At 40.3% G+C, this 22,139-nt stretch overlaps 1 long non-coding RNA gene across 2 annotated transcripts in view; it reads right to left on the reverse strand.

Moving 5' to 3' along the window:
- Window positions 1–1,805: 1,805 nt before the first annotated feature.
- LOC131382415 (uncharacterized) overlaps window positions 1,806–22,139 on the reverse strand; it is a 38,634-nt gene continuing 18,300 nt past the window's right edge. For both annotated transcript variants that reach the window (XR_009211875.1, XR_009211876.1), the window contains exon 3: window positions 1,806–1,906. This is a non-coding gene — a long non-coding RNA (uncharacterized LOC131382415). The remainder of the gene's footprint in view (window positions 1,907–22,139) is intronic.

The following is a 22,139-nucleotide window of genomic DNA, read 5'->3' on the forward strand; positions in this document are numbered from 1 at the left end:
AAAAACTATGGTGATAGAAGTAAGAAGATGACTGCCTATAGGAGATTGGGATTTACTGTGGATGAGAAAACGCTGTATGTTGATGGAAATTCTCTATCTTGATCAGAGTGCTGCTGCCAGATCTAAAAAAGCCCAAAATGCTAGTAGATGCAGATTTACTGACTATAAACAATCATTTGAAAGTCCCATTAATTCAGATCTTCTGCATCCTCTTCTGAATAGACCATTTATTTAGTGCTCTACTCTGTCTTTTCTGCACATTCCGTAATTCATTTCCTACCCTAGTCTCAATATCAAAACTGGCAAAGGCTTCTAGCATCAGCCACATCCTCCTCTATCACTCCACCAGAAATTTATCTTAAGTTTGCGGTGAAAGAAAATGTTAGAAAGAATACTGCGTGGTGGCTAAGGTCATTTATTGACTATTGGTGTGTAGAATTATATAAGCACCAGTAGATAAGAGGAAAAAATAATGAAGGTGATAAGATTAATGATAGCTAACTTATTGAGCATTTAGTATGTACCACATATTTTCTAAGCACTTTGCATAAGTATCATCACTTTATCCTCACAATAGAACTATGAGGTGATTATGATCATTTTTCTAACATTAAAAATGTTAAAATTAAGGTGTGAAAAGGATAGGCTGCCCAAGGATGCACAGCTAGCAAAAGTGAAAGTTGGGATTTATGACTTGGTATCTAGTTCTAGAGCCTGCATTGTCAACTCACTATGCTCTCAATCAATGTGGTCTGCTATGACAGGCAGTGGCTACAACAAGTGACTATTTAAGTTTGAATTAAATTAATTAAGGTTAAGTAAAGTTGAAAATTAATTTTTAGTTAAATTGGCACATTTCAAGTCCTAAATAGCCACGTGTGGCTAGTGGCTACCATATCGGACAGCAGAGACACAGAACACCACCTAAGCTATGAGCTAAGACCTCCTCCCAATCTAGAGGCTGATTTTTGCAGAGTATATCTAGTTTCATTGTGAAAGTAAGGTCACATTAATGCACTAATCCCAAATTGACTGATTATTATTTATTTACTCCTCACACAGTGTCTCACCTCCTCTGCTAAATATCTCTCCAAATGATGCCTCTAGGTGGTATCTCCCACATGCTGCCAGTGGGCTAACATCCTAAAATTCCCACTGATCTTACGGAAAGCACCGTAACTCTTAGAGTTGCTAATGCTTGAGAGGATGGGTGGTAAGTCAAATTTGTAAGTTTGGCAAGTGGGAAGTGGATGAGAAGTCCATGGCATGCTCATTTCTTGTATCATTTTCTGTTCAAGTCATTCTAAGACAATATTCTTAAATTAAGTGCATTTGAGAATTAATATCTTTAACTTTTTGGAAATCTCGTTATATTTGATTTTGCCTTTGCTTCTCTCTCTTCCTCTTTATTTTCTTCTTTTGTACATATGTGCTTTGTGTGTGTGTGTGTGTATGTGTGTGTGTCCCAGCAAACATTAAATTGCTATTAACATTCTTGTACCCATATTGTTCTGAGAAACTATGAACATGTTTTTCTGAGAATCCTTACTTTCCTCTGACCACTATGCTGAAGTCCCTGGGTCACAGGCATAGCTGCTACAATGTCCTTTGCATGATTTTTGTTTGTTTGTTTGGAGGACTCTCAGTTCCTATTGACCAAGATTTCTACTGGGTGTTTTCCACCAGCTCACTGGATGTGCATTGACTCAGCACAGGCTAAAGCTGAGACGTCACCTTATAATTGAACCTATAATGACACAATTTTTTCTACTCCCATTGGAAGAAAGCTTACCATGCTTCATTCTGAGCTGGCCTGATAGTGAGTCTCTGAATGAGACTAACCCATGTCCTGCAGGTCTGATAGTCAATACAGATGAGCATCCAGTGCCCGACCCCTGGCAATCACCTTGGAATGAAGAGAGAGTTTTACAAAGAGACAACTCCAGAGATCTGTAGAGTCCACCCAACTACATATTTAGCTGATTAATGATTAGTATTTACAAGTGAGACTACCTGAAACCAGAATAAGATCCACTTGAATGGATTATAATAAAGAGTATCCCATGTAACACAGTGTCATGAATAGTTAATTTTCACAAGCTAGACAGGAAAACCTCATGATTCACAGGGCACTGGGTGGGGCAAACACAAGGGTCTGGCTTCAGTCATGGGGAATAAATACCATTAGACTGACCACTGCTCTAATCCTCCCTTAAAAAATTGTCCAAGCAAAGTGTAAAGAACCTAACTCTTTCTAAATAACTTGAATGCATCCCAGAAAAAAAAAAATGCTGAGGATTAACAGGAACACAGAAATATCCAGTACTCAAAAAGTTAAAGTCACAATATCTGGCATATATTCAAAGATTACTAGGCATAAAAAGCAAGAAAATATAACCCATAATAAGGATAAAAGTAAATCAATTGGAACAAACAGTAAAACATATTCAATTTAGCAGACAATGACATTTTAAGAAGTTACTATAATTGTATCATATATGTTTGTAAAGCTAAGTAGCTCAAAAAAAAACCCGTGAGCTTAGAAACACAAAGTAAATCACACCAAAATTAAATTGCTTAAAATCCATTATCAAGAAAAAAGTATTGAAACTATAACAGAGAAAAAGGCATGTTATGTACAAAGGAATAAAGATAAAGATAATAGCAGATTTCTTATTGGAAACAATAGAAACAAGAAAATACTGGAGTACTCTTGTTTAAATACTGAAAGAAAATACTTTCAACTTAGAATTCTCTACTCAGTGAAAACATCTTTTAAAGATATAGCTTATATTATTTATTCTTTTAGTTCTTCTAATAGACCTTTGTTTCCAAATTCAGTCTTTGGTATCCCACTGTAGAATTGCACCCCCTGCATTATTGTCCTGGTCACTTCAACTGGAGAAAGAGACAGCAGTCATAACTTGTTGCCAATGATACGTCCTCATGGAATGCACAGGGAAGCGGAACAAGCCCCCAGAAAGTAAAAAGTAATATGAGCTAGTGTTAGTGTTCTTCACGTTCATAACTATGCGGTACGGACAAACGTGAAAGACCTCATGGAAACTCAGTGACAGTAAAACAATAAGATTCTACCAGCTGCATGGATCCTGAGTGGGCAGATGATTCATTTTGCAGCTGTGTTTCCCATGGCTGACAAGGGCTGACTGCAATCCACAGGACTTGTCAGAGGCCAGTGGTCTGATAGGTGTTCTATACAAGCAACAGGGGAAGAAGAAAACTACATCTTTTCATGAAGACAAGTGCAAAAATAATATTAGTAAGAAAACACTGAGCAAATGGGGATGACTTGATTCAAGGAATGAAAAACCAAAGGGGCAGTGAAAGTGGTAACATTAAAAGTGGGAGTCACTTGGATCAACACTTAAGGGATATTTTTTATCTTTTCCTTGTGTAATCTTCGTAGCAAAGCCATTCTTGGAATAAGTAGATCTCTTCTCAGTTTAGAAAAGAAAAACTGAGATTTAGAGAGGCCAAATAACTTGCCCAACATTCTGCAACCATTGAACAATGGGGTTAGAATGGGTACCCATCTTCCTGACCCAACACTCAACGTACATTCCTTCACTGCCCACTATTGCAACTCCACAAAATAAAAGAAGTTTCTGAATAAACATTTGGGTGCACATATTGATATTTTGTATGTCTGAATATCAACTTCCTTACAGTGTGCACATTTTGCACTGGTTTTTAAAATCCTTTGGTCATAGATTTTTTTGAGAGTCCAAAGAGATGAACTTATCTCTAGGGAAATATACTTAGGTGCACACATGTACACACACACACACACACAGACACACACATACTTCACATACAGTTTTGGAAGGTTCTTACATGACCTGAAAGCTATCCATGAGCCATATAGAAGGACACGGTAACTATCTCCTTTCTTCTTCACAAACAGCTATTATACCAAGTGTAGTTTCGTTATAAATTGAGAAAATTGAGGCTCTGAAATATTGTGACCTTCAAAGATGCACAATTTTGACCTAGTTGGTGAGTGAAATGATATCTGCCTGAGTATAAAAACACCATGTCCTACCTACCCACTGTTTTCTATTGTAGTCACCAAGTAAACACCATACCAGTGGTGTTCAAACATTTCTAGCTTTGGAAAAATGTGTATATGGAATACGTCCTAATTTATAACATGGCACAAAATATTGACTAAATTCAATAATATCCTTGATTTTCAGATTGTCAAGGGTTTAAGAAAATATATGGAAAACATTAAAGCCAAAATATCCTGTGAATTAACTTTTTTTCCTTTATGACAAAAGTCGTTATTCAATTTAAGAAGAAGAAACTCATCAAGGGTTTGCAAATATTAATCCACATAATGAGGCCTGCACGGCGCTAATCTTGGTCATCCACGCTTCCCGTATTCATTTTAATTCCTAGAATATATTTTTTATCAGAACAATGAAGAGGATATCAATATAAGTAATTTTAAATCCTTCTGAAAATCTTTTAGATGTATGTGACATTTGTCCAGTTTTTCAGTTAATATTTGTTAAGCACCTACTATGTGCCAGCACCATGATAGAATCTGGGAATCAATGGAGTGAAGAATATTGTCCTTGGCCTCAAAGGTTTTGAAGACTTGTAGAAATTCTGTAAGAAAGAGATATGGGCATAGAGACACAAAAAATATATGGCTAATCCATTTGCTGTTGAGGTGATTATCCCCCCTAAGAGTAAAAGTGGAAGACATAGCAAAGTCATTTGCTATCAGTAGGAAACAACATGGTTAGGCTAAGGAAATGTCTCCCTTGTGCAGGGACCTGAAGCACCAAGCCCACATTGGGGAATTTGTATAAAGTGAAGCAATGAAAATCAAAGTGGCCATTTAAATCATGACAGCTACAAAGCTATGCTGTCTGCTACCCAGGCTCTGGTTTTGCCAGACACAAGCTACTCATGGGATGTTTCACGTAGAGATCATTTCAGTGGAAAATAGTGCATGTAAACATGTGTGGCCATGGAAAAATCTAGAGAAAGATGCTGAGTAGTATTCTGCGGGACTGGGTAATACTAATAACACTTATCTCCCATTCTCCTCCCCCTCCTCCTGCTCACTTCTTCCTCCACCTCCCTCCATCCTCTCCTTCCTGTTTCTTCCCTCCACATTCCTCCTTGTCCCTCCTTCTTCCATCTCCTCCTCCATCCATCCTTCTCCCCCCTCCTTCTCCACCCTCCCTCTTCCTTCTCTTTCCTCCTCCTCCTCAAGCCACTTCCTTCTTAGGCCTCCTCCACCTCCTCCCCCTCTTCCTCCTCTCCCCTCTTCTTTAGTTTCTGCTCCTGCTGCTCCTTCTTTATTTATAAAAGTTGCACATTCTTCTCTTTCCTCCCCTGCTTTTTTTTAGCTTTTTAATTTTAATTTCAAGTGCACAGAGAAGCTGAAAGAAAAATGCAATGAACTCCTAAAAATCATTGTTTGCAAAAAGATCAAACAAAAATCATTTGTTGCAAAAAGCAGAAAGTATGTTTTCTGCTTTTTAAATCTCTCTGCATATCCTCCCTCCATTTCTTTCTTGCTCAAAATCTTTCTTTTTGTGTCCCTCCCTCCCCTTCATTTCCTCCCTACCTCGCTCTCTCCCTTTCTTCATTTATTTATTTATTGCACCCTTCAAAATTAAGATGTGGACAACTTCACACTTTACCTCTAAATACTTCAGCACATAACTGCTGAGAACAAAGACATTCTCCTGCATAGCAACAATACCATTGTTGCTGGAAGGGAATTTAACATTGATAAATAATATTACCTAATAGACAGTCTATGTTAACATTGAACCAGTTGTTTCAACAAGGTGCTTGATAGTGGCATTACTGTGGAGAGGGTGTCCAAAATCCAGTCAAGAGCCTCATCTGGCCACGTCCCTTTAACCTGTTTTGATGTGTGACTCTCCTGACAATGACATGTGTGAATAGGCCCATTTTCTTGTGGAGTGTTTCATATTCTGAATGTGTGTCATGATTAGATTGAAGTTAAACTTTGTTGATGGCGGTTACTGGGCTTCCCACAGCAGCATACCAGAAGGCACACAACTTCAGTTAGACGCATCACTGGTATTGTTACTTTGCTCACTTGGAGAGAGTAGTATCTACTAGGTATCTCATTGAAGAGGTTCCTCTGGCCCCAAAACCTTTCATCTGGTCATTTAGTATCACTTGGTGATCCTTGCTCTAATCAATGATTATAGCAGGGGTTTAAATTGGTGATTATGTAATTCCATCATTCCTTCTACACCAATTGGCTATTATTCTGTACAGAATTTCCTTCTACATTTTTCCCCTTTACTATCTGTGTGGACTCATATTTTTGTTTTTTATTTTTATAATTCATTAATATCATTATCCTTATTCTTAAATTGTCTGAATTTGATGAATCTTGTGTTTTTTTGCATGCACACATCATATTTTTAGCATTCTCTTGCTTTTAGGCACACCACTATGTTCTAATGTTACCACGTATTTTTCCTTCCCATAACTTGGAATCAGCATTTTCTTCAAGGCACCTGGTTCTTTTCAGCTTATTTCAATGAAGATTTGAACATTAGGTGTGCTCATTGCTACTGGAGTTTCTCCTAGTCTCTTTTCAGTGGATTTCCTACTGATACATCCAATCCCAATCTTTGTTCTGAATTTGAATCTCCCTTCTTCCTCCTGGAGAATATGGGCATACAGCAACATCCATCCACATCCTTCTATCTGTCCGCCTATTATCTGACTATCTATCACCCATCCCACCAGCCTAGCAGCCTTGGTGCTGGAGCCCGGGCATAGAGAGGGGGCATGTCCCCCTCTGCCCACTGCTGCAGACACACCATTGCTGCGTCCATGGGAAGCTGGCTCTGGCGAACCGGAGGGCAGCCTGTACTTGGCTGTGAGGGGCACCTGGTCCCCACTAGCCACGTGGACTTCCGGCCGGGCTTGCATGAAAAGCAGGTTATCGCCTCCCCCAGCCGCCCCTCTCTGCAAGGAGCCGAAACATTCCTGCCGGGGATAGCAGGAGAGCCTGACAGCTGTGTTCGGGAGGTGAAGGAGAGACTTCCCACCACAACCATTTATAGACAGCACGGTTTAGTGTTGCGCCACGGGGCAGGCGCCTGGAAATAAACAGCAGTGTCACCAAAACGAGTATCCCAGTGCCAGGACTGAGTGTGACAGGGAAGTAGCTCACCTCCCTGCCTTCCAGGCCCTGGCGCCAGGACAGCCCCTCACCTCGTGCAGAGGCTCAGCGTTTTACCAGGGGCTGGTATTTGTATCCCACTGGGGCGTCCAAGGGCATGCTTCCCTGGTCCAGCTCCGCCCAGCATCTCCCTCACCCTCTGGGGCTGAAATTCAGATCCCAGGCCTCTATCATTCTATCCATTCATTCATCAGTCATTCGTCTATCCATCCATCCATCCATCATCCAATCCTACAATGCACAAAAATCGCTAGTTTGCAAACTCCTCTATCATGACTGCTGCTAACAACGTAGTATATACTAAAGTTTTCAACATATGTAAGAAGTAAAAACTTTTATTTAGTATATAATAATAAAGTATTAAAGACTAAATTATACTAAATATAATAAAGTTTTATATACTAAAGTAATTATGCAGTTCAGCAATTCTTTTTGATCCTTTGACTATATCCTGCTAAGAGTGGACAGTAGGCATGCTTTTCTAAAAATTAACACAAATTCATTTTTATTATGTACTAATGCTATCAATTTGATACATGGTTAATTAATTTTGTTTTTAATATTAGAGATCTTCTTATTTGTGTTTTTTACTTCACTTTTAAATGAAACAGTCTAATACCATTCAAAAGTCAAAACTATAAAAGTATACACATTTGAAGTAAGGATTTTGAGACCAGCCTGGCCAACATGGTGAAACCCCATCTTTACTAATAACAAAAAGTAATTGAGCCTGGTAGTGACTGCCGTAATCCCAGCTACTCAGGAGGCTGAGGCAGGAGAATTGCTTGAACCAGGGAGGCAGAGGTTGCAGTGAGCCGATATCAAGCCATTGCACTTCAGCCTGGGTGACAGAACGAGACTCTGTCTCAAAAAATAAAAAATTAAAAATTTTAAAATAAATAAATAAAAGTGTGTACAATGATAAATGTCTATACCACTCAATTTCTATCTCCTCTAAACCACCCCCACTAACCTTAGGGAACCATTTCAGTATTTTCCCATTTCTTTTTTTGTTTTTGAGATGGAGTCTCGCTCTGTGTCTCAGGCTGGAGTGCAGTGGCGCGATCTCGGCTCACTGCAAGCTCCACCTCCCAGGTTCACACCATTCTCCTGCCTCAGCCTCCCAAGTAGCTGGGACTACAGGCGCCCACCACCACACCCAGCTAATTTTTTTGTATTTTTAGTAGAGACGGGGTTTCACCGTGTTAGCCAGGATGGTCTTGATCTCCTGACCTTGTGATCCACCCGCCTCAGCCTCCCAAAGTGCTGGGATTACAGGCTTGAGTGACCGTGCCTGGCCCAGTATTTTCTCATTTCTTAGTGAATCATTTCAGTATTTTATTTTTTATTCTTTTGTATTTATTTTTGAAAAAAAAATCCTTTTCTTTGTACAAAATCTGCAGATGTATATATAAGAATGTATGTGTATAGTGCTTAGTTTTTAATTTAAATAGTATATCCTTAAAGTCACTACATATCAATTAATACAGATATTCCTCATTCCTTTTGTAAAAAAACAGTGCTGATATATCATAATTTATTTAACCAGTCTTCTACAAATGGGCATTTTTAATTTTTGTAATATTGTGCTATTACATATGAAGCTACAGTAAATGATCTTCTGCCTATGATGCTCTGCATTTCTGGAGATGTATTTTCAAGATGAAGTCCTAGAAGTGACATTATTGGGCCAAAGGGTCAACGCATTGTGGTCTTGTTAGGTCCCACCAAATCCTCCCCCTTGGGATGCTTTCCTCTTGCATTCCTATCTGAAATGTAGGAGAATAACAATTTCTACACCAAGTCTCAAACAGAATATTTATTGAGCCTCTGAGTACTTCCCATCTGATAGCTAAGAGATGGCATGTCAGTGCAGTTATAATTGGCATGTGTGAGCATGAGTGAGGTTGAACACTTCATAGATGTAAAGCATTTGTGTATCTTTACTGTAAATTGCCTATCAGTGCCATTCTCCCATTTTTTGCTATAGGGATTTTTATCCTTTTTGTTGTATTTAACAGTGTTTTAAAAATACATATTTGGGAGCTAGCTTTTTACATTCCATATAAGTTGAAAACATTTTTTCCCAGTATGCCTTCTGTCTTTTTAACTTTGCTTATGTTTACACACGCACACAGAAATTTTTCTACATAATACAATTTATCAATTTTTTCTTGAACAATTTCACAGGAATTCCAGACTGTTAGCGTGAGAGTAATCTAAGTGAATCCCTAAATCTAAGATGTGCACCTTTGAACCAGAGAGCCCTAGAAAGAGCAGAAGCAGCGGCTGAGGATGAATGGGCCAGGGATCCAGGACAAGCATCCCTCCTGTGCTTATGGACAGGAAGGATAAACAGGTTTGTACAAATGAGATCCTTTATAAGATGGAGAGGTTTAACAAAAGGTAGAACTATGTGTATGAACATTATTTGTGGATGATAGTAATGGAAATTAGGTCATTAAGATGGAAAACAGATCTGTGCACATCTTAAAATCAAGGACCCGGATATTCATCTTCCTAGTGTCTATGTGTCTGGCACCTAGAAAATGCTCCTGAATGGAGGGAACTGAATCTAAAATGGAGTAATAAGGAACAACCACCGTAGTGGAGTGAAAATACTAACAGTACAAATTCAGATGCATCCTTGTGCATGTACTTTTAAGTAAATCTATTTTCTTCCACGTTCAATACAAATTTCATTTAAAAAAAATCAATCACCACGTTAATTCAAATTGGCCAGGCAGACAACAAGGCTTTATTCTTTTAACAATAAAATATCTCTCAAATGTGTCAGGGTAAGGGAGTTGGAGAAAGCTCTTGATTTTCTGTATTCCTACAGCACTGAACATTTTAACTACCTACAAGAGAGTGTCTTATGAATAACATACTTACAAATTCCTAAACTGTTTATGTAAGCACTAGAGAAATGACCAGCCATCTAGATTTGAGGTGCCTGCTTATATCCACCTAGTCATTCTCTTAAAAACCAGCTGATTTCTTAATGATAGACAATAGGTCTGCCCACATCAGGCAGAAATAGCATATTATAGGGACTGACAAATAGTTCTCAAAGCGAAGCAATTCACAGGACTCCCTTTTCCTTCTAAAGCCAAGTGCTTGGCCTTTGAAATAAGAGAAACGCTTGTTCAGTTGTTATTGAGTTTCGTTTTGGTCAAGTGCATGCATTCTTGCACAGCTGGCCCCAAGACCTTTTCAAGATACAATCAGCACAAATACAAATATTTGACAGTGCAGCTCATGAGCAACAACAACAACAACAACAAAAAAAAACAGGATCCTTCCTGTCAGACCATTGCTTTTGTTCCTTCATTGGCTTGGTGTCTTTCTAATAGAGTTCACTGCTGTGTTCATCTGGCTCTCATGTCTTTTCAATATTTGTCACAGGGGATAAACATATGATTATCCAGTCCTGACTGCCTTCAAAAAAGCACATCAGATCATTCTTTGCTGTTTTGTGGGTATCAAAGAGGCAGATCCATGCTACTTGCTGTAAATACTGCCCTCAATAAAGGGAAGTGGGGAGAAAAGGAAAGTTCCAGCTTGTTATGTTAGCAAGATCTGTCAATCCAAACTTCCGCATCTATAAATTCTTTCCTTTGCAGGCCAGACTTTGTTTTCACCAGACTACACCACTGAAGTGTGAAAATAGAGGGCAGGAGAATAGACGTGTGGCAGTCATCATTTCTGAAAATCGCTTCCTCTGTAGGCATGGACGATGGTGTTGGTGAAATAGCTCTCATCATGCGCTGCATATTTTACTTTTTTCCGTGAAGAAATAGAGATTCGAGAATGCAATTGCATTATAAAGGGGTTGACTGATTTGATATCCATTATTCTTATGAAGGCAGAACTATGTTTTATTCATTCTGCATCCCTGAGGACAGATACCTGCTCTCAGGTTGATGCTCATAAATGTTTCCTGAGTGGATCTCAGGGAGAGGGCCTTGGACCTGCAGCACCAGCACTACTAGAAATGCAGATTCTTGGGGCCCCTCCAGATGTGCCAAATCAGAAATGCTGAGATGGGGCCCAGTAGTTCATGTTTCTACAAGTCCTTCAGGTGATGCTGATGCATACTTAGGTGTGGGAAGGTTCATTTTGCTAAGAAGAAAAGAAGGAGGAAAGACAGTGGATGAAGGTCTGTTAAACTAAATGTTGAGGTGCATACAGTAATGCTCCTCTCAGGGGTCAGCTCTTTTGGGAAGCTCTCCCCAAGTCCCTCTGCCTGCTTCCAGCCTACGCGCTGGGTTAGTTGTAGTGTTCTGATGTTCTCATAGCCCCTGGTTATGTAACTATATTGTTACCTTAAACAAAATATATTGACCCCTTGTCTACATGTTCTGGCTTCTATGACAGTTCATCATGATGACCCTATTAATCTCTGGAGTAAGTTCACAGAGAACAATGAGCAGGTGTATGTGTTGAAGATATCAGTTTACACAATGTTCCATTGTTGATACCAATGTCCACAGTCATATCTCTAGTTTTTGGTGTAGAAGTAAGTGTATAAATGAATTCTGACATGGAAAATACAAGAATATGTCAATACATACTGTCACAACGTGCTTTTTTAAAACAAATTGTCATATATGAAATACATAGAATCAGGAAGACACTTCCTTCTTTCAAATATGCTAACTAGACTAACCAGCCTATTGATAACCAGATGTTCATAATATATCCTGGATTAGTAACAAAGTAACACAAACTGAGCAGCTTACACAACATTCTCTCACAGCTCTGGAGGCCAGACATGTGAAGTTAAGGTGCCAGCAGGATGGGTTCCTTCTGCAGGCTGTGAGGGGGAACCTGCTCTGGACCTCTCTCCTTGGCTTTGTGGTTGGACATGGTGATCTCCCTGTATGGGTGTGTCTGGGTCCAAATCTCCCTGTTTCATTAGGACACCAGTTACATTGCATTAGGGCCCACCCCAAAGATCTCATTTTAACCTAACTCTGCAAAGGCCCTACCTCCAAATCAGGTCACATCCTGAGGTACTTGGGGTCAGGACTTCAATATATGAATTTTGGGAGGGGATGCAGTTTAACCCATAACATACTCCAACTGTTCTCTTGGTCTTCAGGTATGTGTGCATGGCCTCAGAAGAAACAGGGAACCAGATTCAAAGCCTGTTCCATGTAGGAAAATGTCAGTGTACCCATGTCCACTTACCTCTTGACAGAAAGCATCAGACCCCATGACCTGCACGTGTGGCTGGTGTCCTGTGTTTTCCCAGAACTGCTTTTCCTCACATGCCTCACTCCTGCCTTCCGTCTTCTGACTCCCTGGGCTTCCAGCCTCAGTGTCCAGCTGCCTTGTAGGTACTTCCCCTGGCCTGCAGGCAGCCTCTCTCAATGGTGAGTCAGCTTCCCTCTTGATTCTGCTTTGATGCTCCCTCCCTGCCAGTCCTCAGGGTTCCTCCACTAACAGGTCTGGACACCTTCTGGCAGGCAGCCCTGGGGAGCCCAGCACGGTGCTGAGGGTATGGCTTTGAGAGCCAGGACGCCCGGCTGAAATTCAGGCTCTGCTACTTTCTGGCTATGAGGGCTTAGCCAATTTACTCTCATAGTAGTGCCTCAGTGGCCTTGTCTGTAACATGTGGTGGCTAATAGGACCAACCTCGTTGGGTTCCTGTGAGAATTAAATGTTTGATGGCAGTTCCCGGCACATGGTAGGCTCTGGAGGAACATTTGCTGCTGCTCATATACTTGTTCTGGCTGTACATGCTGGATCTGGCAACATACCACTGCAGCTAGGCTCACACGCACTTCACATGTTACAGTCTATAAAATTCAGACTCACATTACAATGAGATGTACATTATAATGAAGGGATGTTTTCCCCCCTGGAAACTTTCTATTAATTCAACAGTGCATCTTAAAATCAATGTCATTTTATAATTGAGGAAATAATATCTTGCCATTTAATGAAACTCTATTAAGCATCAGATTGTTGACATATCTTCTTAAATCTTAAAATATTCCTGCAAGGGAAGTTTTGTTATATCTACCTTGTATGTGGCAACAGGGATTTGTAGGCATCAGAGACTTTCTGGAGGCCAGAAAGTTAAGTGGCAGAGCTGAGGTCTGAAAGGTCTGTTGGATGCCTAGATCCTTGTTCTTTATATAAAGCTAATAAGCTGGAACACTTGCCTATGAGAAAAGAAAGTTAATAAGAAGTTGGACAAATTATCATTGAATTGATTAAAGAATAATAGGCTGATGAGGCTCATGTTGTGCTGTGTTAGGTTGTGCGTGTTGTGTTGTGATCATTTGTGAGAGAAACCAGCTCTGCTCAGAATGTGAATGCACCCATTTGCCTCCAATATCCGCTTGGTCAAAGCAGTATCTGGTGGATTACAGAATTAGTGTTTGTCCTTCAGACCACATCAAGAATTTACTCCCTTTATCATCTTTTTTATATCAGCACACAATTCTGTCACAATAAATCATACTGTGCTTATTAGTCGTTGCTTGCATATACACCTTCTCTAGTGAAACTGTAAGCCTCTTACAATCAGTGCTTTCTATGCCCATAGCATTTTATGAAAGGCAGAGAAAATAAACAAAAAGCAAAAAAAAAGTTTCTAATACTAAGCTTAAAAGACCTCCTAAGGTATTGACTAGTTATATAAGTAAACTTAATACATCCTACTATTCTGATGGGAGAGGGCACTCTTCTGTAATATACATGTGGAGATGCATAAGGTCATCTGCAGACAGTGCTCTGCTTCTGTTGAGCTAGGCAAAGCTAGCAAAGCCTGTCCTGTGCATTGCCATTCCTCATTCCAAGCACCCATGGCAGACATCACTAATTGATCAGGTAGCTTTTACTGCTGTTGTCAGATGCAGCCTCTGATTGTTTTGCAACACAGCACTCAGGCAATCACCACCCATCTATTAGGGATGACATGACAAATGAAACCAATCTGATATCCCTTGTCTCACCTGTGGTTGTGAAAATAGAGAATGCAGAGCATTTAGGAAGGCGAATTATTGTCATATGCGGTAGTCAGCAGAGAATTGTGACGTGGGGGTCCCTCATGTGGCCACAATATAAATATTCTCTTGCTTCAGCTGGTGTAACACTAACCCTGATTTTAAATTCACATCAATGCTGAAGAAAGCAAAACGTTCGTAAGTTATTCCAGAGGAACTGATCCTATGATACTCTGCTTTTCAACAGCCCAATCCTGTTTGGCTTTCAAAAACCGTCATTGTCTAGGCTTCACCCGAGACCTACTAGGAATGCCCAGTTTAATCAGAAATCTTGAGGAGGAAGTCTAGATGCCTGCTGGACTTTTCTGCATAGCTGCCCAGGAGATTCAAAATGTGCATTCACGGTAGAGCACCAGTGTGCTAGGCTGTTCCCTAACAATAGTGTCAATGAAAAGTTCCTCCTGGAGTACTTAAAGGAAGATTCTTGGCAATCGAAATTCTTAGCAAACTTCAACAGAAGTATAGATAATGAGATTTTAGGCCACACAATTCTGGGCAATTCTGGGCAATTCTTGGGCTGTGCACATGAGGGACTGTCTGCCCAGCACTTACCTGCCCACACCTGACCAAAAGGCATTTGTCCCAGAGGCATACATCACAGGTGGTAACGCATTCCTAAGGTCACAGAGTCTGTGAAGTCCTGAGTTATTTATAAGCATTTCCACATAACATTTGGCCACTTTTTTCTGTGCTATTATAAACTTTGCCCAGAGGGAAACAGTAATTAGTTGCTTCACGTTCACACATTTCCTTAAGGTGCTTTCTTCAGCTTGACACTTGCATTTCTCCTGGTAATTTGCTGGTATTTAGTCTTAGTGAAGCTTTAATGTTTTGTTTCGTTTTGTTTTTTTCTTGAGAAAGGAACATCTTGAAGCTTTCATTAAGAGTAAGTTTTAGAAAACTATATTTGGGATTGGGATGTTTTTCCTCCCCAGTGCAAAATGCACAGAACTGCTTTTGATGTGACTGGTGTTTGTTTTTGTTTGCTTGTTTTAAATAAAAATTAAAAAGTTGTTCCAAAAATGTGAACATCTCACCACCATGGATTGTCTTCATTGACTATATTTTCTTTATCAGCAGTGGCTTTGCCTGAACATAAACTAGCAGGGTCAGGAAGCCACTACCAGAAGTCAACACAAGTTTAGGCCACAGGAGTAGAAGTGCAGTGTCCAGCCACGCCCCCTCCTTCCTTGCTCTGACCATAGCACACTGAGCCCACCACTAATGCCTTCTCCAGTTACTGCAATCTCATCTTCTATTCTATCACTCATAGCTAATGTTATTGGCACTTCTTTCTGTAATCTTGATGTTTGTTTCTTCACATAATTTCGATCCACCTTCCACACTTTTGCTTTTGTCCTTGAAATGCTTGGACAAATGTTTTAGCTCCAAGTCAGCAAACACTGCAAATTTAGGCTCCCTCCTCTCCTCTGGCCCATACTGACTGTTTAACACTTGCCAGTAAATAATGCTGAAAGAAGAAGTGAGAACTGTGGAGTGGATCCAGAAACACAACTGGAGCAGTATGATGTGATAGCAGATGCTAAAGAAAGAAGATAGGAAAAATCATGTAGAAATTATTTTGCCTAAATATAAAACAGGATTTTCATTAGGTCCAGCCACTCCATGGCAGATGAAGTGCCTTATTCCTGCTTATAGCCCAAAAGGATCTCAACAACTTCTTGAGACTGAATTTGCACAGCCCCTGAGAGAAGTGACTTCTTACAACCATCCTAAGTTTAGGTGGAAGCTGCATGCCCAGCCTCAGAGGGTCACGAAATCCTCTTACTTTCAGTTGGAAGATTCATTGGTCAGTCTGCAGCTTTGGAATCAGTCCAGGAGCAAATCTCAGCTCTGACACCTGCTGCTTGATACTGCGGAAGTTGACAAAATATCTCCACAGAATTCTCAAGGAAATTCTTCCAGGAAAGTATCCAATGGCTATGTAATTTCTGAGTCACAGTGCCTGGTCAAGAAGCTAAAAGTCTATTGCAGGACTCGGATGTATAAATAGACACATGTGGTAAAATTCCTGATACGGAAAGGCACAGGACCTTGTATGGAACCAGACAAGGCACATGACTTACACTGGGAGCTACGAACCGCTTTTCAGAGAACACTAGCACCTACACAGAGTGAACTGAGCAAAGATTGGGGCTGGGCCTGCTGGAAGGTCTGCACTTCATGTGCAGATGCCCAAAGATTTGGATCCTTGGAACAATCTATAATTTTGCTCAGGGCTGGGAGACTGATGCCAGTTGAGAATTGCTGAGCTAGCCTCTCAGCGGGATTGTGTAGCTTTCATCCTCCTCATTGCTTAAGCACAAACTGTGGTGAAAGTATGAAGACTTAATGTCTTTGCAGAAAATGACCCTGAAGAGAGAGCCAATTGCTAATGCTTGCAGTGCCAATGAATAGAAAATGCTGATTCTTAGTCAGAAAATAGCTTAATAAATTACTTTGGTTCTATATTTATAAAACAGTTTAGGGTCTATGGGGTTCACTTACATTTTCCAGTTATATTTACTGCATCTAAAGTTGGAATTACATGCTACAATTTATGCAAATTTAGGGAATTTAGAATATTGTAGAACATTTCTTATAAATGACAAGGGTATGCGCTAGTTCAAATCATTATGGTTAACGTATAGAGAATATCATGCGCTGAAACCCAACTTTCATCTTTGTAGTCTGGTCTGATGGTTATTCCTCTGCTAATATCACAGCTTCTGTGATGGTCTGAGACTCAAGGTAGAGAACACTGAGAAAAGCATAACCAGACGCATGAACAAGGACCAGTATGGCTTGTTGCATATGCCTCTTTAACGAAGCCAAAAGTAATTTTCTGAAAATAAATGGGCACTCATTCAAATAAATTATTGAACAACAACAAAAAGCACATATCAAAAACATCTATGACGGTTTCAAGGGATAATGTGTCATCAGGTCAATGCTTATTGATCTCTCAAGGTTGTATACTTAATGAGACTGGTTACGTGATAGATGATACAGAATGGGGCCTTTGTGCAGAAATCTTTACATCTGCAGTTCTTTTTCCTATTGTGCACTGGAGGAAATTACAAAGTGTATTCAGTCCCAAGACTTAATGCTTATCCAAGGGGACACTGGATTGTGGCAGCTGGGGTCCCTGGGGCTGGAATAGATTATGGGTGAAGTTAATTTGTGGTGCTCAATACAGAAGTAACCCACAGGACCACAGTGAGAAGAAAGGAAGAAATGAACCCTGACGGAGGCAGGAGTGAGATAAGCATTAGTGTGAGTGTGTCACTGTAGAGTGGAGACGTCACTCTGAGAATGTCACTAACGTGTGTCAGGGGCTTTAGCCTAAAATCACTTGAGTGATTTTTCTCCTACTACAGGTTTTCCTCTTACTATGTTGGGGTGAGGGTGGGGTTCAGTGATATTGAACCTCACTCGCAGAGTTCCTACTCCAAGATGGTAGAATAATGATCTTTTAGAAAACTTAGAATTCTGGATTCTGCAGAATTGTCTCCCAGATGTTACTTGTTAACAGAATCTATTTTCCCTTTTGGGGGCACAAAACTCCTCTTCATTTCACTGAATCCCTTGTAGTATGATGTGAATGTGTAACCAAATTATCTTTAAACAAATGTGAATGTGAATGATACTTGCCAATTCCAGGCATGGCTCTTAAGAAACCTTACACAGATGTGTCTTTATGCCCCTTTTCCCTTGTGAAGATGGGATACCAACACGGATGATGCCCCAGGAGGAGGGGAAGTCACCAGCTGGAGCAGTCCTGAGTCCCTGAGTTCCTGAGTGGAGTAGAGGCACCCACCAACCAGGAAAACCCATTCTGGACAATTATCTGAGGAAGAAATAGACTTCTATTGCATTTGAGCAGTAGTACCTCATGGCTGATTTCTTCCAGCAGCCATCCTACTGTGCTGGTGATGCTTTGATTGCCTCTTGGATAGACCTGAACCTTCCCTGTCTTGCTCTTTGTCTGGAGAGGCTAATCATGCACTGCATTAGGTGCACCCCCTTGCCTTCCAGCTTTTGGTTGGCTGTAGATAACAAGATGTAGCACCATGAATGAGAAGATGGAAGGAGCCCGTGGGAGATGAGCAGAGAGCAGAAAGGAGGGGGAATCTGTGTATCCACATGTTCCCTCATGGCTTCTCTGGGCAGTTCCTCTAATGCAGCTACAACTGTCACCAGTGCTGGTGACATGACCCTTCCCATTTTCCTTCAGACCAAGAGTAGGAACAGCTTCCCACTGTCACTACTCTCTGGTTGTTTTGCCATATATTATTTCCTTAGCTCCATCTGAATTTTTGGGTCTTTCCAAAGACTCTATTCCATTTCAGGTAAATGGGTCTTTCCTTAAAAATCTATTTAATTAAAAGCTGTGTTGATCATGTCATGTATTCCTTCTGCAACTCTGGAGGATACAGACACCATAACCAACCTTCTGTCTAACCATACCCTTATCCAGCCTCCAACCCTTTGTACTGTTGGTTTCAAAGAAATAACACGAGCACATTCCCCAGGCTCCCATCCTCACCTTAGAAATGGGAAATAAGCACCCAGAGGAGGAAAGGGACTTTCCAAAGGCTTCATCATTTTCAGGAGAGAACCAGGGCTTTGGTTGAGAAGAAATAAACCTCAAGGGGAAAGCTTTCTAAAGAATAGGTCTGGAACTGGAAACATCACAGTTCTGTCTCCACTGCCAAGGAGGAGTCACATTGGAAAACATTCCTTGGGATCTGCTCTTAACTAGTTAGGGATTAGGGTTGGCAAGAAAAGTGTGTTGGGACATTCACCCCAAACCCAGGAACCTAAGACTCCTGTTCTGAATCCACAAGAGTTCCCCAGAGCCACGGCCCCCTGCATTGATCTCCTGTGGCCAATATCCCTGAAAGCAGCATGCCGGGTTGGCCAGCACCTATTCTAGTGAGAATCCCCAATTCACATTTATGAAAATAGAGACACTGCTGTCCTCATCAGCAGTGAACTTCATGATTCAATCTGCTTTGGGTAAATATGCTACTCACAAAGGCAATCTGAGTTAGCTGGGAGGGAAGAGAGGCAGAGGTACAGGGAACCGCATCCCTCTTGGAGAACTGCAAGCAGATAGGAAAGCATGGGATGGAGGTGGGAAACTCATCCTGTAATTCTCAAAGCAACTGTGTTGCATTTTCTCCCTTGGCCAACCTCATCACCAGCTTTACATCTCAGGGGTCCTGGGGCATTGGAGCGCTAATATGGTCCCTAAGGAGACTTCCAGTGCCTTCTCTCTTAAATAACTCATTTTTCTAGTCCTGCCTCCCTGGTATCTTCCAAACAGCACTCAAAGTAACTCCTGCAGGAGGCGCTGTGGGATCTTTGAAGGCAAGGACTGTAACTAAAGAGGCTTTTACCTTCAGCACAACTTTGTGGCCTGGCAAATAGCAGGTGCTCATGGAAGGTTTGTCCATTTCATGAATGGAGGTGAGCATGCCCAAAGCATCATGAGGCAGGAGCTATTCTTTAGCACATATTTTCCTCAAATTACAAGTTTTAAAATTTAAAATTTGCCTATCTTGAAGGCCACATTTAGACAACTCCTTAAGAAAAAGAAAGATCAAATACCCTTTCCCAGGAGATTTAATGCTTTAATAAAGTATAAATTCAAACACATTTATAGGGAACAAAACTGCAGTAATTTTTCTGGTGAGTCAAGTTGTGAAAAATTGTATTACAGCTAATATGCCAATTAATTCGTCATTGGGTCAATTATCAGGTATTTCTTTATTCTTATTTGATATCTGGAGGTGCCCTGAAACTATAAATTCCCTGTATCTTCATTAGATTGTCAGATAACTCTAAGTGTCCCACCCCATCCGAGTCCCTGTCCCTCCCAATCATGCCTATAAAATTTTTTATTTCTAAATCTTCACAAGACTCTGAATTGCCTAAGCTTCACAGCAAACCTCAGTAATCTGTGTGTGTGTGTGCATGTGTGTGTGCGCACGCACAAAACTTATCTTCTCTGACCTCTTAGCTTATTCCAAACTTCAATCTAAGCATCTAATCAAACAGTTGTCCCTCTCTATTAGCCCCTTCTTCTTCTGCGGCTCACCTGTTTATCTTCTCCTCTCTCTGGAATAGCCCTTGGAAAGGGTTGCAATTCAATCTCATCAAAGGTTCAAGTAATATTTTTCCAGCTGAATTTATAATAGATGTCCTACTTTTCTAAATAGAATGTGGGTAACAGAGAGAGTCAGAGAGAGAGAGAAAGACAGTGTGTGTGTGTGTGTGTGTGTGTGTGTGTGTGTGTGTTTTGTTGTTGTCATTGGAAAGAAAAATAAGATTTAGAATATAATTTTAGAACTGAAATAGAACTAAAGGACCAGGGAATCCAAGTCCCTACTGGATAAGTAAGCCAGGACGCAGAAGGTTCAGTGATGCAGTATGCTCACACCTCACGTTATCGCACATTTAAGATTATACTGGGATTTGATAGCGATTATGTTGAGTCCATAGGTCAATTACGTATTAACAACCTTAAGTTGGCTGACTCATGACTGTAAAATATCTTTTTATTCACTTAGGTTTTTTATAATTTTTCAGCAACATTTTATATTTTTCAGTATATTGTTCTTGCACATATTTTGTTATATTCATCCCTAAGAATTTTGCATTTTCATTGCTATTACAAATTATATTATTATTTTTAGGTTTTATTTCCAGTTATTCACTGTACATCTGTATAATTTCAATTAATTTTATATACTGAACTTTTACCCTGCAACCTTGCTAAGCTCACTTACTATTTCTAGTAACTTTTTTGTATTTTTTACATAGACTATAAATAAAGATAATTTTACTTCTTGCTTTCCAAACTGTCTTCCCATTATTATTATTATGGGCCTAATTTCACTTATTTCGTGCCTTCATGCAGGTGATTTTTAACAAATATTTGTAGACTTGTAGATTTTTTTACATATGTGATTATGTTTTAAATTCATAGCACTGTACAAATACATATTATTGTTGCCTTTATCAAAATAAATAAACTAGGACTCACATTTTATACTGATTTAGTATTAATTCATGTTTCATTTTTCCAAAAGCTACACATAATCATTAAAGCCTTATTCCACATGACCCTACCACGCTACAAACACAGTTAGCCCTAGTGGTCTATGATGTATCCATTCCCCTCTGAAATATGAAGAAGTACCCTCTTACTGCTACAACATTCACGCCCTCGCAGAACCCTTCATTCCCTAGCTCCTTCCTTCTCTCCATCCTCTCTTTTTTCCACACAGGTATACAGGGCACCTGCTCCTACCACACAGCAAGCAAATCAGCCCTTGGGAGTAAATAAAACCCATGCTAGCTGCCCTCAAGTTGCTCCACAGCTAGTATGGAGATTGTATATTATCGAGGCGATTTCTGGAGACACACGTACGATGTAGTGGGTGTAGAGAGGAAGGTGTGTGCATACCTGCAGAGGGCAGTCAGAACCAACCTCCTACAACTAGGGAAGAAAATGTGCAAAGAGGCCAAAAAAAGAAAAAATCCCCCTTTTTTACTGTGCTTCAAGGAAATTTTCGATGTCAGGGAGCGAGTGATGAGAAATATGTTTGGATGATGTGTTAGTCATGATTCAGACAGAAAAATGGAAATGCCTCTAGGTGTTTCAAACAAAAATAATTTAATGCAGAGAACTAGTTACAGAGGGACAGCAGAACTCAGCAGCTTCACAGAGAATGGTGAGACTTCCTGGGCTTGGCAAGCAGCAGGAACCTCTGGTACTCTAGGGTTGGAGGGATCAGACAAGAATGCTGCTAGCAGGATTCGAGAGCCAGGGCTGCCCAGAATTAGCTAAAACCGGGGTGAGACTGATTAGGAGGAGTTGGCATCTCCCT

This window comes from Hylobates moloch, unplaced genomic scaffold, assembly GCF_009828535.3.
Source record: "Hylobates moloch isolate HMO894 unplaced genomic scaffold, HMol_V3 SCAFFOLD_24, whole genome shotgun sequence".
Taxonomy (NCBI): domain Eukaryota; kingdom Metazoa; phylum Chordata; class Mammalia; order Primates; family Hylobatidae; genus Hylobates; species Hylobates moloch.